Source organism: Oncorhynchus keta, chromosome 8 (assembly GCF_023373465.1).
Source record: "Oncorhynchus keta strain PuntledgeMale-10-30-2019 chromosome 8, Oket_V2, whole genome shotgun sequence".
Lineage (NCBI taxonomy): Eukaryota > Metazoa > Chordata > Actinopteri > Salmoniformes > Salmonidae > Oncorhynchus > Oncorhynchus keta.
This window is the reverse complement of record NC_068428.1, coordinates 19,692,574-19,708,635: the sequence shown is the minus strand read 5'-3', so window position 1 is coordinate 19,708,635 and position 16,062 is coordinate 19,692,574.

Sequence of the window (16,062 nt, the reverse complement as noted above, 5' to 3'; positions counted from 1 at the left end):
CAAGGCCAATGAAATCCATTCCTTGCTGGAAGTCCCACCTTCCACAGGTGATAGGCTAAGGCTCGGATTCTTTCCTTAAATTATTCTGCTCTTCACCTCGGTGTGAACCAGACAGTAAGAAGACACAGTGGCAGAATAAATTCAACCACATCTTTGTTTCATCACAAAAACGGAGAGCAATCTCTGTCCGGTGAAGTCCACAAAGCATGTTGCATGTAACAAACAATTATATGATCTACTTGGTGAGGATGCCAATGCCATCCTCCTCTCTTTCATGTTGACAAAACGCTACACGCTACTATTTTTTGTTGTCCTAGGCTACCTGGCTAAAATGCATGCCCGCTAGCCTAACTTCCTTTCGTGGGCAACGTTAGCTAGTTAACATTAGCCTTCTACATCTAACTACATATTGAATTTACATCCTTTCAGTCCAGGGGCACGATGTACACATTTATGGTTGGATCATAATCGCCATTATAATCATTGGCCAGTACGGAAAATTAAGTAAAACTACAAGTCCAAATCTCTATCTCAATCAATGGCTAATTTTTGGAAAGGGTCCATTTTAGCTAACTAGCTAGCCACCGGACGACAACAACACAACGAAATGCAACAATTCAAGTTGTTTCTGTCAGAGACATATTTCTCTTGATGCGATGTGATAGGAGTAAACCAAATACAAACTGTCTTCACCTGACACTTTTCTTTGGTGCGCCAGTTCCATTATCAGTTTAACTCACTAAATTTAGCTCAACGCTGATTGATTATTATTTCAAACTTTTTTTAACAAGGGAGGCCAAAAGCTACAGGGGGGCAACAATGTTATACTCTTTATGACCAGACAGAATCAGATAGATGGCCTACACATACAGAAACGAAGGGGCGCTGTTTCGCTCGCACGCTTTTTCCGGTTAGATACGTTCAGCCTATTGCGAATTGAAGGGAAATTCTGAAAACTCAGAGAGATTTGCGAGTTTTTTTTATTTTTTACTTGGTCAATTTTTGGGGGAAGCCTGGCTTCCCTTGGCAGCAATGAATACACGCCACTGGTGTGGACCAGTGCTGCCTTGGCTGCAGTCTTCTGGTTCGCAGCTGCTCCTTTCTTCTTAGTAGCTGCTGCCATGGGATCAACAAGTTCAAGTTCAACTTGAAAGTGGAGCATGCGTTGGAGTGTGTATAAGTGTTTGTTCCAAGCTCATGGTGGGAAAATGATTGGAACCATTTCCGTGTTTGACGCTAGGTTTTATAGGGTATCATGACTCATACTGTGGTAGAGTATTTTCAATTACTGGAGTTGGATGGGGTCGGGGTAATGTTCACCTTCTATGAGGAAGCAGCGCCCTGAACACTTGGCTGGGGTAACCCTGGAGCGAGAGGCCTTGGCACAGATCTGAGTGACCAGTAGCCCCTCCGCAAAAACATTACTGTGACAACAGTGCCCCCACATTTCGCTAAATGGGTTACTAGGTAAGACATTGCCAGAGCCCCCTGTGCCCTTAAAGGGGCCGGGCTTCATGCAGGTTATACAACATACAGTATGTTGGAATCTCGTCCGTGTTTAAATACTGCCCAATCTGTTACCACTCATTCCGTAGCGTTCGCAAGGTTCAATGAGTATATTAATCTCCCGGGGTGAGAGTGATAAGTCAGGTCTCTGTTCACAAGGGGGCGCCCCTCCCATCCCCCCATAGGTGGATTATTACTGAGATGTATTGATGATCCCTGCTCTATAGCTCACTATCCCTATAAGGTGTTTATTGATACAGGTTATGGGCTCTATAGGTGATTAGTTGTTGGTAGCGGAGTGAGTGAGCAGGGACATGACCACTCTATTATCCCACACACAGTCTCTGTGGTTCATTTGAGCCCCCGAAATTAACTGTCTGTCTCCAACTCAACACTTTTCGGTCCTTGGAATTAGATTCAATTACGAATTGCCCCTGTCTGTTACCACAGAAGAGGTACCTCTGCTGAACGTGTTGGGGACCTCTACACATTATACGTACATCCTTCCTGTACTCAGTTCATCCCGGGAGACTCTAAGGTGATGTTGCGTCTAAATACAACCTTTGCCCCCGAAAGTCATAACTACTGTATGTCCTACAGATCCTTAGCTTTTTAGCTTTTCCCCTTTTCGCATCCTCCGTTTGCTTCTGAAGAGCAATAGAGGTTACATGGCCTGCGTCCGTTGTGAGATTGACACACGCACATTGAACAAACATATCCGGTTATGTTACCAGCTTTTGATCTGTTTTGCAAATCCAGCTGGCGACAGGGCCTTCTCTAAGCAGCGTCTTTCCCAGCAGCGTCTCTCCCAGCGTCTCTCCCTGGCATATAGCAGCAAGGGACAAGGGTTAACTAGCGGTGCACGCCCCCACTCCCCCACGCCCCCACTCCCCCAGGGGTCCAGCAGCTTCTAGGGGGTGATTGTATTTCCTTCAACCGAAGTCGTGATAGTGTGACTCCCCATAGTATGTTTGACCTTGTTTCACTCCTTCAGGGAACAGTAGGTCTACTCATAACATTACGTTCTAATGAACTATTCCACTAATGCTTTCCCTTGACTGAATACATTTACATTACATTTAAGTCATTTAGCAGACACTCTTATCCAGAGCGACTTACAAATTGGTGCATACACCTTATGACATCCAGTGGAACAGCCACTTTACAATAGTGCATCTAAATCTTTTTAGGGGGGGGGGTGAGAAGGATTACTTATCCTATCCTAGGTATTCCTTAAAGAGGTGGGGTTTCAGGTGTCTCCGGAAGGTGGTGATTGACTCCGCTGTCCTGGCGTCGTGAGGGAGTTTGTTCCACCATTGGGGGGCCAGAGCAGCGAACAGTTTTGACTGGGCTGAGCGGGAACTGTACTTCCTCAGTGGTAGGGAGGCGAGCAGGCCAGAGGTGGATGAACGCAGTGCCCTTGTTTGGGTGTAGGGCCTGGATTAGGGGAGATGACAAGTGCCTGGATTAGGACCTGCGCCGCTTCCTGTGTGAGGCAGGGTCGTACTCTGCGGATGTTGTAGAGCATGAACCTACAGGAACGGGACACCGCCTTGATGTTAGTTGAGAACGACAGGGTGTTGTCCAGGATCACGCCAAGGTTCTTAGCGCTCTGGGAGGAGGACACAATGGAGTTGTCAACCGTGATGGCGAGATCATGGAACGGGCAGTCCTTCCCCGGGAGGAAGAGGAGCTCCGTCTTGCTGAGGTTCAGCTTGAGGTGGTGATCCGTCATCCACACTGATATGTCTGCCAGACATGCAGAGATGCGATTCGCCACCTGGTCATCAGAAGGGGGAAAGGAGAAGATTAATTGTGTGTCATCTGCATAGCAATGATAGGAGAGACCATGTGAGGTTATGACAGAGCCAAGTGACTTGGTGTATAGCGAGAATAGGAATAGGAATAGCCTGAATAGCCTCGACGAAGATCAGGTTTTCAGCTCTACAAAGAATGCCCTACACATGAGCTCCATAGATGCTTTACAAGTTAAATGTACCAGCTTCAAACAATCACTGACCTTCAGCAGATTAAAGTAAGGTCAAATATCTATTTTATCAGAAAATCGATGACAATTTTTAAATTATACTGTAGGCTTATCTACGCTCTGAGTCAACTCCATGAAGTGTTAAAGGTGCTTCAGCAATGACATACTGTATACTATGAAGTGGGCCATAAATCAGCTCTTGCGCTGCAATCTTGTATACCATTTTGTCAACAAAATGCACTCTCAACTTGAGTTGTCTTGAGTTGACCTTTCCACAGTCATCCAACTTAATCACACCGAGTCAACCCAAGTTGTTAGAGAGTCGTTGTTTTGTATAGTAGCAGACTAAATAGTTAGGAATACCAAGGCATACCTCTGAATTTCCCAGGAATGAGTAGAATTCTGATCCCATGAGGTCTAAACTGTCTCTGGGGGGGGGTTCTCTGCTCTCTGGTGACCTTCTCCCTTTCCCCTGCTTCCTCTCTAACACATAGCTACATCTGTGGGTCTCTCCACCTGGGTCAAACAGAACATCTGTCAATTCCAGCGCCTTCAGAAAGTATTCACGGCCCTTGACTTTTTCCACATTTTGTTGTGCTACAGCCTGAATTTCAAATTGATTACATTTAGATGTGCTGTCTCTGGCCGAGACACAATAGCCCGTAATGTCAAAGTAGAATTATGATTTTCGACATTTTTACAAATTAATTAAAAATTAAATGTGTTGAGTCAATAAGTATTCAAGAGTTGACTACAGGAGATATTTGTGCTGCAGCAAGTCTGGCATCACCACACACTTTTATGAGGTTTTATCCCTTGGATGTCATTATTCCCAGTGTAACCCACACATACAATGTAGCCCACACAACCCACACATACAGTTGCTTAGGGGAAAGTCACTAGACAGTGCGCCGTGTGCCCAATACCCAGGCTACCGCATCTGGCAGGGTCAGGTCTAGGTGGTCTGCCATGGGCTGTTTCATTTAGTAGCCATGGGGGTTGGCTTGGGGCTTGATTATATTTCCCCATAGTATGTTGTACAGAAGTTGACTGGCTGAAAAGGAAAGTAACGTTATGACTATAACTACTGTTTCCTGAAGGAGGGAAACGAGATACAACACCTGTTTGGCCCTGCACCGCCCGTTCCTGGGCTCAAGGAAGAGCGGTATTAAATTGAAGGAACGAATCCGAGCCTCGCGCTTACCACCTGTGGCAGGCGTGACTTCCCACGAGGCTTGGACTTCATTGGCCTCGTCAAGCGTGATTGTACATCTTTCAACTGAAGTTGTGAGGGTGCGACTCCCCATAGTATGTTGTACCACGTTTTCCTCCTTCAGGGAAAAGTCATTTTAGTCATAACGTTACGTTCTAATGAGCTAATCTAATAATGCTTTCCCTGGACTGAATAGCCTGATCAGCCTTGACCAGATCAGATAATCAGAGTTTTCAGCTCTACACAGAATGCTCTATACATGAACTCCATAGCTGCTTTAACGTTAAATGTACCAGCTTCAAACAATCACTGACCTTCAGCAGATCAAAGTAAGGTCAAATATCTCTTTTATCAGAAAATCAAGGAAAAGTGTTTCATTTAGACTGTAGGCTTATCCACACTCTTGATAAAGGTGCTTCAGCAATGACATACTGTATACTATGAAGTGGGCCATAAATCAGCTCTTGCGCTGCAATCTTGTATACCAAGTATACCATTTGTCAATGAAATGCACTCTCAGCTGTGAACTTGAGTTGTCTTAAAGCTTTGGTCTTTCCACAGTCATCAAACTTAATCACACTGAGTCAACTCAAGTTGTTAGAAAATCGTTGTTTTGTATAGTAGCAGACTCTTGTAAACTGAATAGTTGGGAATAGCAAGGAACACCTCTGAATATCCCAAAATGAGTCCTGATACCATGAGGTCTAAACTGTCTCGGGAGGGGGTTCTCTGCTCTCTGGTGACCTTCTCCCTTTCCCCTGCTTCCTCTCTAACACATAGCTTCATCTGTGGGTCTCACCGCCTGTTTCAAACAGAACATCTATCAATTAAAGTGCCTTCAGAAAGTAGTCAGACCATGTGACTTGTTCCACATTTTGCTGTGTTACAGCCTGAATTTAAAATTGATTGAATTTAGATTTTTTTTTATACGGACCTAAACACAATACTCCACACAAATGAATTAAAAATGAAAAGCTGAAATGTCTAGAGTCAATTCAACCCCTTTCTTATGGCATGGAAAAAAAAGTTCAGGAGTAAAAATGTGCTTAACATATTACATAATAAGTTGCATGGACTCACTCTGTGTGCAATAATATTGTTTAACATGATTTTTAAATGGCCACCTCTGTACCCCACACACACAATTGTCTGTAAGTGTAATGCGTGCTTACTGGCGGCAGAGAAGTCTGGCGCAGGAGAGAAAAGACTGTGTTACAACGGTGCTGTTTAATAATAAAAACCACTGTGAACAAAAACAATAAATAAATAAATAACAATTTTGAAAAGAAGAATGCGCAAATATTGTGCAATCCAGGTGTGCAAAGCTCTAAGAGACTTACCCATAAAGACTCACAGCTGTAATCGCTGCCAAAGATGATACTAACATGTATTGACTCAGGGGTGTAAATACTTATGTAAATGAGATATTTCTGTTTTTCATTTTCAATAAATTAGCAAAGATTTCTAAAAACGGTTCTTCCCTTCGTCATTATGGGGAGAAAAAAAGACATATTTAATACATTTGTAATTCAGCCTGTAACACAACAAAATGTGGAGTAAGTCGAGGGGTGTGAATACTTTCTGAAGGCATGTGAGTAGAGTTACTACAGGTTCTCCGGTTGCTCTTGTTTAGTTATTTCACAATACTCAGGGATAGAAGAAGTACATATATATCTGACAATGTTCCAGAATCTGTATTTCAGGGGTTAAAGTGGCAAGAAGGGGGGTTAAAGATGAGAACGGGTGGAGGATGAGAGGAGTGTGAAGGCTGTCGAGGGATTAATTAGGCTTTGGTCCTTTGTGAGAGCGAGGATCTCTATGGGCTAGTTGTGAGGGTAATGATTGGTGTCAGTGTAGGACAGGGATTACACTGTGTTTCTCTAACACTGAGATATTACTCCGTCATACTACTTGACCTTCCCCTAATCCACTACAGCTATTGTAAAACAGGGACAGCCCCCATACACATCCATACCACCACTCATGTCCTCAACACTTACTCCTTAACAATACCACAAAACTGGTGACTAGCTCCATGGCTGGCAATTTCACTGAGCTTTGTGTTTCTGTCTTTAGCTGTAAGCGATAGATTGTGCTTGCCTGCTGCAGAGTGATAATTCCCCCCATTTTTGTCAAATGCTGTATCAATCTTTTATATATAATAACAGTATTCAGGTCTGCCGTCCTTGGGGACAGAAACAGAACCTTGCTCCATAGAATGCGGGCAAACAGCTGGTGGCTGTGTAATTGAGAGTTAGGCCTCATTTATACCTGGTTCTAACTTGCGTTCTTTGTCCTGATTGTGTCCACATTTTTAGACAGGTTGGGACAATCAAAATACACATTGTGATCAGATCATCCTGCCCACTTCTGGAGATAGTCAGACACTCAAGATCTGGACAGTGAAACTATTTAAATTATAATTTGTCTGCCCCCTAAAATAATTGACAGGTGACCACGCTGACTGATTACATCAATGTGTGTCTTACATTAAATGCATAAGTAGTATTTTGAATGAACAGCTTTGAAAATATTTGCATGAAGGAAGGGACTGGAAAATCTGTTGGATAACAAACACATTTTAATACCATGTGTTGCAACATTTCTGGAAATATGGGTACAATCAGAATGTAGACAAGATCAGGACAAAGGACCCATGTTAGCACCAGGTATAAACGAGGCTATAGAAAGGTCACCTTGACTCTGTGGGAATCTACAAACGGGAAAGTTCAAATCGGAGGAGGATTTTGAAGGGGTGGAAAACAACATTTAATGGACAAAATGCAATGGGACATGAAAAACATATTTATTTATTTAAATATGTAAATGTCCTGATGGAACATAGGTCGCAGAAACGTTGAATTGCTTCAGGATATCATGAGACTCATATCACTCAAAGCTGTCAGAACTATAATTCCACTGTAAACGATGAGCAAGACAAGAATAGTCAGCATTACAAAAGACATGCCCGCTCCCCGAGGCCCTCTGTAACAAAGTGTCCACACTGGGGGTGTGTTGGACGGGGACTGGGACAGAGCTGGGAGGCTGTTGGAGTGGCGTAGAGCACCTCAGGAGGCAGGATCACACTGACAATCTGACAGAAGCAAACCAGGGGCTCAGACTTAGCTAGCTAGGAGAGACCTGCTGGTACACACACACACACACACACACACACACACACACACACACACACAGTGAGAAAGAGAAACATAAATGTGTGGGCATTACACAAGCCATGCCCAGAGTCACAACATGATAATGACCAGTATAATCTGGCAACAAACACAAGTAGATGCTTTTTTTGTCAATTATTATCTACAGACATCATTAGACATGTACATTTTTGTCTCCAAAATGTATTAAATCCTTTTAAATGTGAGTTGTCTTTATTAGTTGGTATATGGTGTCTGTATGGTTTAGGTAGTAGCTGACTTAAATGGGCAGCCGTTGTCTGTGGAGGAAGAGGGGAACTGAACCCTGAGTATAATCCTCATATACAATTCAAAAAGAGCATGTTTGAGCCTCCAAGCCTCCCAGCTGGGTCTGAGTCAGAGAGAAGGAGAGAGGAAGGAGAGAGGAAGAGGGAGATCGAGAGGCAGAGAGAGCAGGAGAGAGAGAGAGATAGAATCTGATATGCAGAGAGAAAGAAAGAGGGGGGAAATTGTGATTTGAAAGAGAGAGAGAGAGAGAGAGAGAGAGAGAGAGAGAGAGAGAGAGAGAGAGAGAGAGAGAGAGAGAGAGAGAGAGAGAGAGAGAGAGAGAGAGAGAGAGAGAGAGAGAGAGAGAGAGAGAGAGAGAGAGAGAGAGAGAGAGAGAGAGAGAGAGAGACAGAGAGAGAGAGAGAGAGAGAGAGAGAGAGAGAGAGAGAGAGAGAGAAAGATAAAGAGAGATAAAGAGAGATAAAGAGAGCGCGAGAAAAGCAGATAGATAAAAAGAGAGAGAAAAGCAGAGAGATAAAGAGAGAGTGGCAATGAGAAATAGAGTGAAAGAGAGAGAGAAACAGAGAGAGAAACAGAGAAGGGTGGTGACAGGAAGGGGGGCGAAGCAGAGAAATGGAGAACAGAATGAATTAGGGAAAACAATTAATACAGGGAGACATTTCCCAAGCATTACTTGTCCTTGTGTGAAATGTGATTCTTGTCATTGACATGTCCCACTGGGCAGTGATTGACAGGCGTGACAGTACCTGTGAGGGGAACGAAACAGGTAGAGGCAGGGGAGACCGGGTTAAAAAAAAGACCAACAGGCATAGAGAGGCAAGCATCACAGCAATGTATGATGTGAAACATACTTTTGTTCTTGTTTGAGTTAACAGTATGCATTGCATGCATAAAGATTTTATGAATATCCTCCATCACACTCAGTCAGCTATAGAGTGAGAGGACAGAAGAAGAGTGTTATATGGGTACAGTAGTGGATATGAACACCATATAATTAGCTGTTGTAAGGGCACATATAAGGGTATAGGCTCTATGGCAAGGAAACACATTACAGCTCCACAGCAGAAGCAGGCTCCATTTGAAGCGTTTGATATCAGCCCCATCAAAGACGTGGCCACAGGGTTGAGCCAGAGCTCGCTGAGAGAGGAGAAATGAGCAGAGAAAGGGAAACACGGAGGGAGTAAAAAGGGAAGAAGAGATAAAGAGGACAGAACCCCTCTATCTGGTCCACAAAACAATCACCACACTGTAAAACTAAGTGTTAAGTATCTGAACGCCTAACTAAACAATTTTCTGCAACACTTTTGAAATGTGTCAAGGCATTTAGAATTGAGGTAAAAACAGTGTTTAGATTGTAAACACCAGAACATGTTTATTCGCTGGAACACTTTTAAACACAAGACATTTATTCAGCACAGGGCATTTGGGTTTTAAACACTAAACACTGGGGGTGTTGTTTTAATACTGTAAGGTGTAAAGCCATATTAGCATACTTCCCAGTATTCCTTTTGCGTGAAGGTGAGAGATACCCACCCATGATTGTGTTTGTTAGTGACAGAGAGATAGTTGTGGCATTCAATCAGTTTGATTCCAGAGGCCTCTGCCAAGAAATAGTCTAAGTGAATGTATTTCAATTAAAAGTGACTGCATATTATACATTTCTTAACACCATTAGTTATGGCCTAGATGTCTTCAACATCATTCAACAGTTTATCACCCACAACATGCAACGTTTGCTATGGTTTAGAATTTAACAAACAAGACTGTCTAATCCATGTAAACTGGAACAACCATCTCAGTAACGGATGATTACAGATTGTATTAGTTTAGAAAACTGTACTATATCTTTGTATAGTATAAGATTAATCAATCTATGTGCACACGGAAACATATATATTAAAAACACACGACCTGCAACAAAGCATGCTGGGAAATATTATAATGAGGCCCCTCCCACATATTTTCCAATCTGATGGAGTTAACTGAAACAAACTCAACACATTTGAGTAATAACAACACCACGTGATTGAACATATTTCTTGAACCAAATGTCCTGTATGGTTGTGCTAAAATTGTGTTAAGGTGACACAATCCTAAAAGTGATCTGAATAAAAGGCATGGAAAGTCACATCAGTTTCTAATGACTAAATGGACTCCAAACGGGACTAGTTAACACTAGTGTTTAAAAGCTGAACAATATATACAGTGCCTTCGAAAAGTATTCAGAACCCTTGACTTTTTTCACATTTTGGTACGTTACAGCCTTATTCTAAAATGGATTAAATAGTTTAATCCATTAATACCCCATAATGACAAAGCGAAAACAGGTACAAATAAAAACAAAAATACCTTATTTACATAAGTATTTGGACCCTTTAATATGAGACTCGAAATTGAGCTCAGATGCATCCTGTTTCCATTGATCCTCCTTTTTGACCTTTTTAACTTGATTGGAGTCCACCTGTGGTAAATTCAATTGATTGGACATGATTTGGAAAGGCACACACCTGTCTATATAAGGTCCCACAGTTGACAGCGTATGTCAGAGCTAAAACTAAGGCATGAGGTCGAAGGATTTGTCCTTAGAGTGCTGAGACAGGATTGTGTCAAGGCACAGATCTGGGGAAGGGTACCAAAAAATGTCTGCAGCATTGAAGGTCCCCAAGAACACATTGGCCTTGATTATGTTTAAATGGAGGAAGTTTGGAACCACCAAGACTCTTCCTAAAGCTGGCCGCCCAGCCAAACTGAGCAATCGGGAAAGAAGGGCCTTGGTCAGGGAGGTAACCAAGAACCCAATGGACACTCTGACAGAGCTCTAGAGTTCCTCTGTGGAGATGGGAGAACCTTCCATAAGGACAACCATCTCTGTAGCACTCCACCAATCAGGTTTTTATGGTAGAGTTGCCAGACAGAAGCCACTCCTCAGTAAAATGCACATGACAGCCCACTTGGAGTTTGTCAAAAGGCACCTGAACAAGATTCTCTGGTCTGATGAAACCAAGAATGAACTCTTTTGCCAATCGTCACGTCTGGAGGAAACCTGGCACCATCTCTACGGTAAAGCATGGTGGTGGCAGAATCATGCTGTGGGAATGTTTTTCAGCGGCAGAGACGAGGAGACTAGTCAGGATTGAGGCAAAGATGAACGGAGCAAAGTACAGAGAGATCTTAGATGAAAACCCGCTCCAGAGCACTCAGGACCTCAGAGTGAGGCAAAGGTTCACCTTCCAACAGGACAACGACCCTAAGCAAAAATAAATACAATTTAAATTAAAATAAAAACAGCCAAGACAATGCAGGAGTGGCTTTGGCACAAGTCTATGATTGTCCTTGAGTGGCCCAGCCAGAGCCCGGACTTGAAGCCAATCTAACATATCTGGAAAGACCTGAAAATAGCTGTGCAGCAATGCTCCCCATCCAACCTGACAGAGCTTGAGAGGATTTGCAGAGAATAATGGGAGAAACTCCCCCTTATACAGCTGTGCCAAGCTTGTAGCGATCTAAGACACACAAGTCTGTCAATATGAACAGAGACAAAGCTTTGATCTTTATTGAATATCTTCAAAATCAAATTGATAACATGAATGACAATAACAAAAAAGTTAATGCTATGTAAATGTTATATTCGTCATCAACGACAAATACGTAACATACTGAATCCAAAGTACATGAGTAGACCACCATCTCAGCGTCATAAAAAACTAGACAACGGAGGTACATTATATATTTTTTTATTAACCCAGAAGTCCACGTCTTTGTTTATACAGTACAGCCTTACAGTACAGCATGGTTCTAGAGTAACCTCAGCGATGTGTGATTCTGTTGGCTTATCCACACATACACGCCTCATCTCAGAGGAGCTGCCTGCCTGCGTTCAGACTGTGGGAGCTTTACAACCAGCCGCCAGACAACCAGCCAGACCACCGGCAAGTCAGACAACCAGCCAGACAGACAAATAGCCAGCCAGACAACCAGCCAGACAGCCAGCCATCAACCATTACCCATACAGGATTACTGTACTATCTGTGGAACACCTGGAGAGGGGGGCACTGTGTGATAACCATGTCAATGAATTAGGGGGTGCACATTGGCAATGCGTTAGTGGATCTCCAGACCCCATTCCCTGATAACTGCTTTGATATCCACTTTTATGTGACACTGGGCATGCTGCCAGAATGAGATGAAATGAAAACCACTGAGTTAAAGCTGTCAGGTCCTCTTAAGGAGATAACGGCTTATGTAATACCAGAGTAAGGTTTAAGTCATCCAGCCATCTGTCATAGATTCTACAATACCCCCCCCATTTAATAAAATGGCTCAGAAGGAGCAAGCTCTCTCTCCTCTCTCGCTCCTCTCTCTCCTTTTCTCTCCTCTTTCTCTTTCTCTCTTCCCCTCTCCCCTGATTTTCTCTCTCTCTCTCTCCTGATTTTTCTCTCTCTCTCTTGCTGCCCTCTCTCTCTCTCTCTCTCTCTCTCTCTCTCTTTCTCTCTCACTCCCTCTCTCCTTCTCCCTCTCCCTGTCTCTTATTCTCCTCCTCTCTCTTGATTTCTCCCTGTCTTTAACACTATTGCATTGCTCAGTAAGACCGCTTGTTGATGCTTCTGTAAGCATATTCATAAGACCGCACAAAAATAGAAATGGTTGTCAAGATGTCAAGCTTGGGAATATCGCACACAAAAACAAGCCCCTTATTTTCACACACGCCGTGCTCTGTATGAATGACTGTGCATATTCCGTGTGGGTGTTGAAAAAGCAACCATTAATTTAATGAGGCTCTGGCATCATTGTACAAAATGAGTCTACCCTGACCGCCAAATACCACTCAAATGGCATTATCTTCACTTGACTGTGAACTCCAGGTCAGCATGCCAATATGACAGTGTGTGTGGGACACGTCTCCAGCATATCACTCCCCACGCCTGCCTATAAGGCAAACCATGTTATTAGAGGCAGATCTCCCAGTAGCAGTAGCAAACAGTTGAGGAGAGGCAGTGCATAGGAAACGTATTTTCTGCTCTGTAATCACCACCCACTGGATTCATTATGGGAAACCGTTCTGAGACAGCCTCTCTTTCTTCTGCTGCTACATCAGCTCCCATTCTCTTCCTGGATATATTATCTGCTGCACCTGCTGGGAGAAAAAAAAGCTGACTGACATCTTTTTGCAATGGCTTTTCAATGTGAGAAATCCCACGGGTGTGACTGCCAGCTCGCAAGGTAGCTAAAACCCAGCAATGAAAGAACAACAGGCCATTAACATGGTTTATCCCTCACAGCACAAAGTGATTATTTTTGTGATTTCAAGCTAAAAAAAAAAAGTGCTACCAGAGCAGACAAGAATTGCCTTCTAGTGCTGAAGACAAACAGTGTTAACAGCCTTCTCCACAATCTCTCCATCAATCAATCTTCTCCAATCTCTCCATCCCATTCTGAGTATTGAGGAGATCTCACCATGAACTGAAATGAGCCCTACGCTAAATCATAAGAATGAGAAGTTAAGTATGTTAAAGTGGACTAGCCTAATGGACAGGAATGACTCTGTTGTAGAGGTCACTAACCAACTTCCCGATTGACCTCCTCCTCCCTGTGTTTTGGCTCAGTCCTTTTGTCTGTAGATTTCCTCCCTTGACCGCCTCCTGATTCCATTCATTACTTTAGTGTGAGTGTCAGAATAGCAGAAGGAGATTGTAATAAATTGCTGACACATGCAGATATGTTTAATAGTTAGCGAAGAGACCAAAAGGGTCCCAGTTCATTATTATTAGGCTCCAGTTTTCTCAGAAAGCACGGTTTGATGAAATCATTTCCTCAATTAAATATCAGCACGTGATACAGGCAATACAAGGGAGAAATGTGTGATGTTGTCATAGGTGGGGCAAAGACAATATTATTCATCTGTGTATGAATATTAATCACTTAGCAGGTAACAGGCATCATCATAGAAACTTTATCTTGGGAGTAACAATGCGGTTATTAATCATTTACGGTGACAGTTATGATTGGCATAAATGCAATTCTTTCATCATTGTTCATTCATTTTTCATAGCATTTTAAGGAATAAATCTGCAGAGGTTATCAAACTATCTAATCACTCTAAATGAATGTAATCCATGTCAATCATTGTTGAATACACAGATGCCTCTATAAATATATTAGGAGCATGACTAATTCACTAAAAACATTGACTTTTCGAGTAGTTTGTGTTCAAAAAGTGCAATTCTCATACTTTAGAGACAACAGAGACGCTCTTTATCAGTACTCCAGCCAGAAACAACTTGGCTTCAGTACTGGAGCTCAATGTATTAGCTGGAGAATTAGTTCAACTACATCTAAGGCCAGATCTAATGGTCTGAGATGCGGTGATCTAGATTCCCTGACCTAATGGCCATTGGAGAGGAGCCACTCTATCCATGGGAAAGTCTGAGAGAAAGTCCTTGGACAAAACATTCTGGGGTTGAACAAGGCCGAAACTGGCCTTGGTGTAATCCTTGTTGCCAGACTGAGACTTTTGCTCGGAGAGAACTGAAATGAAGCTGAACATGACCTGTTTCCTAAGATAACTCTAGACTTCCTAGACCTAGGCGATAGGATGTAGCGGTAGACACCTTTTTCCACTTGAACATTTCTTGTTGTTTTGTCTCTGCTTTTCTACAATCTCTTACCTCATGGTGAGATGCCCTGGTCATAAGTGTGTCCCTGTTGTGGGTGTGCCAACCCTTGCAATCCCATTCTTTCATGTTTATTTCATAGTCAATAAATTTGTGTGGGACTGAAAAGCTTCATAATTCATCTCACAGTGAGATGTAGATATAACTTTAACGTAATCTGGCATCAAGGGGCGATATCTCCACAATTTGTCGACTTTTACTGTGTTTTCCAAACCCTTTTATCACGCAATAAAGTCAAGTGAGACCAAAAATAATCACGCTAAAAGCGGTTTATTGTGTAAGGACAAACTCATTTAATAATGCACATTTTCAAGACACCATTGCGTTATTAGTAGCTTAATACTTTATGTGTGGCCATGAAGACTTCCTAAATACTGTGCTTCCCAGTCCTGAGCATCCCCAGTTGACGTGTTGTGTTGTGTTCTCCTGCATTATGTAGTCGTGTTAAATCAGTAATAAGCATGTCAGATGAATGTGTGTCTCAAATCAATATGACAAGCTTGATGTCTCCTCCTGTACATTTGGGTTGAGGTTTTTGCACAAGAAGAACTTAAGCAACCCTCAACATCCTTTCCTTAAACTCATGTCTCTCACATTTACAGGCCTAAATTAATTACTAAAAAGTTGCATTTTTAGCCTACACTGAAGCAGATCAACCTACTGGCGTACAGGTACGTACTGATGAGCGGTATGTGGTAACATTCAACTATCAACTTTCGACTATTTAGAAAAGTATACATTTAATTCACTCAGAATCCCACAACGGGGGCTATCAGCATGTTTTAAATTCATGAAAGCATTGAAGTGTGAGCCAGAACACTCCTCCATAGGAGTTGATTCTAGCTTAAATAGACAAAATGTACAAAGAGGGAAGTGTCCTGGTATACCCTTGAACTATCAGAGTGTTTGCTGGTAGTTAAACAAACTCTCTGTACTCACCAGTCAACATTTCATCATCAAGCTCGTTAAATTCAGCGTTTTTAATGTTCAAAGTTTTTAATGTTTCCCATCACATGATGGTAATGTGAGAGTGGGTCGTGAAGCATATCAGACAACAGATATTACAACATGGACCAATGGCTGTGGCCTGCAGCCCAATTCTACGTACAGTACACTCTTAAAAAGGTGCTATCTAGAACCTAAAAGGATTCTTCAGCTGTCTCCATAGGAGAACCATTTGAAGAACCCTTTTTGGTTCCAGGTAGAACCCTTTTGAGATCCATGCAGAACACTGTCCACAGAGGG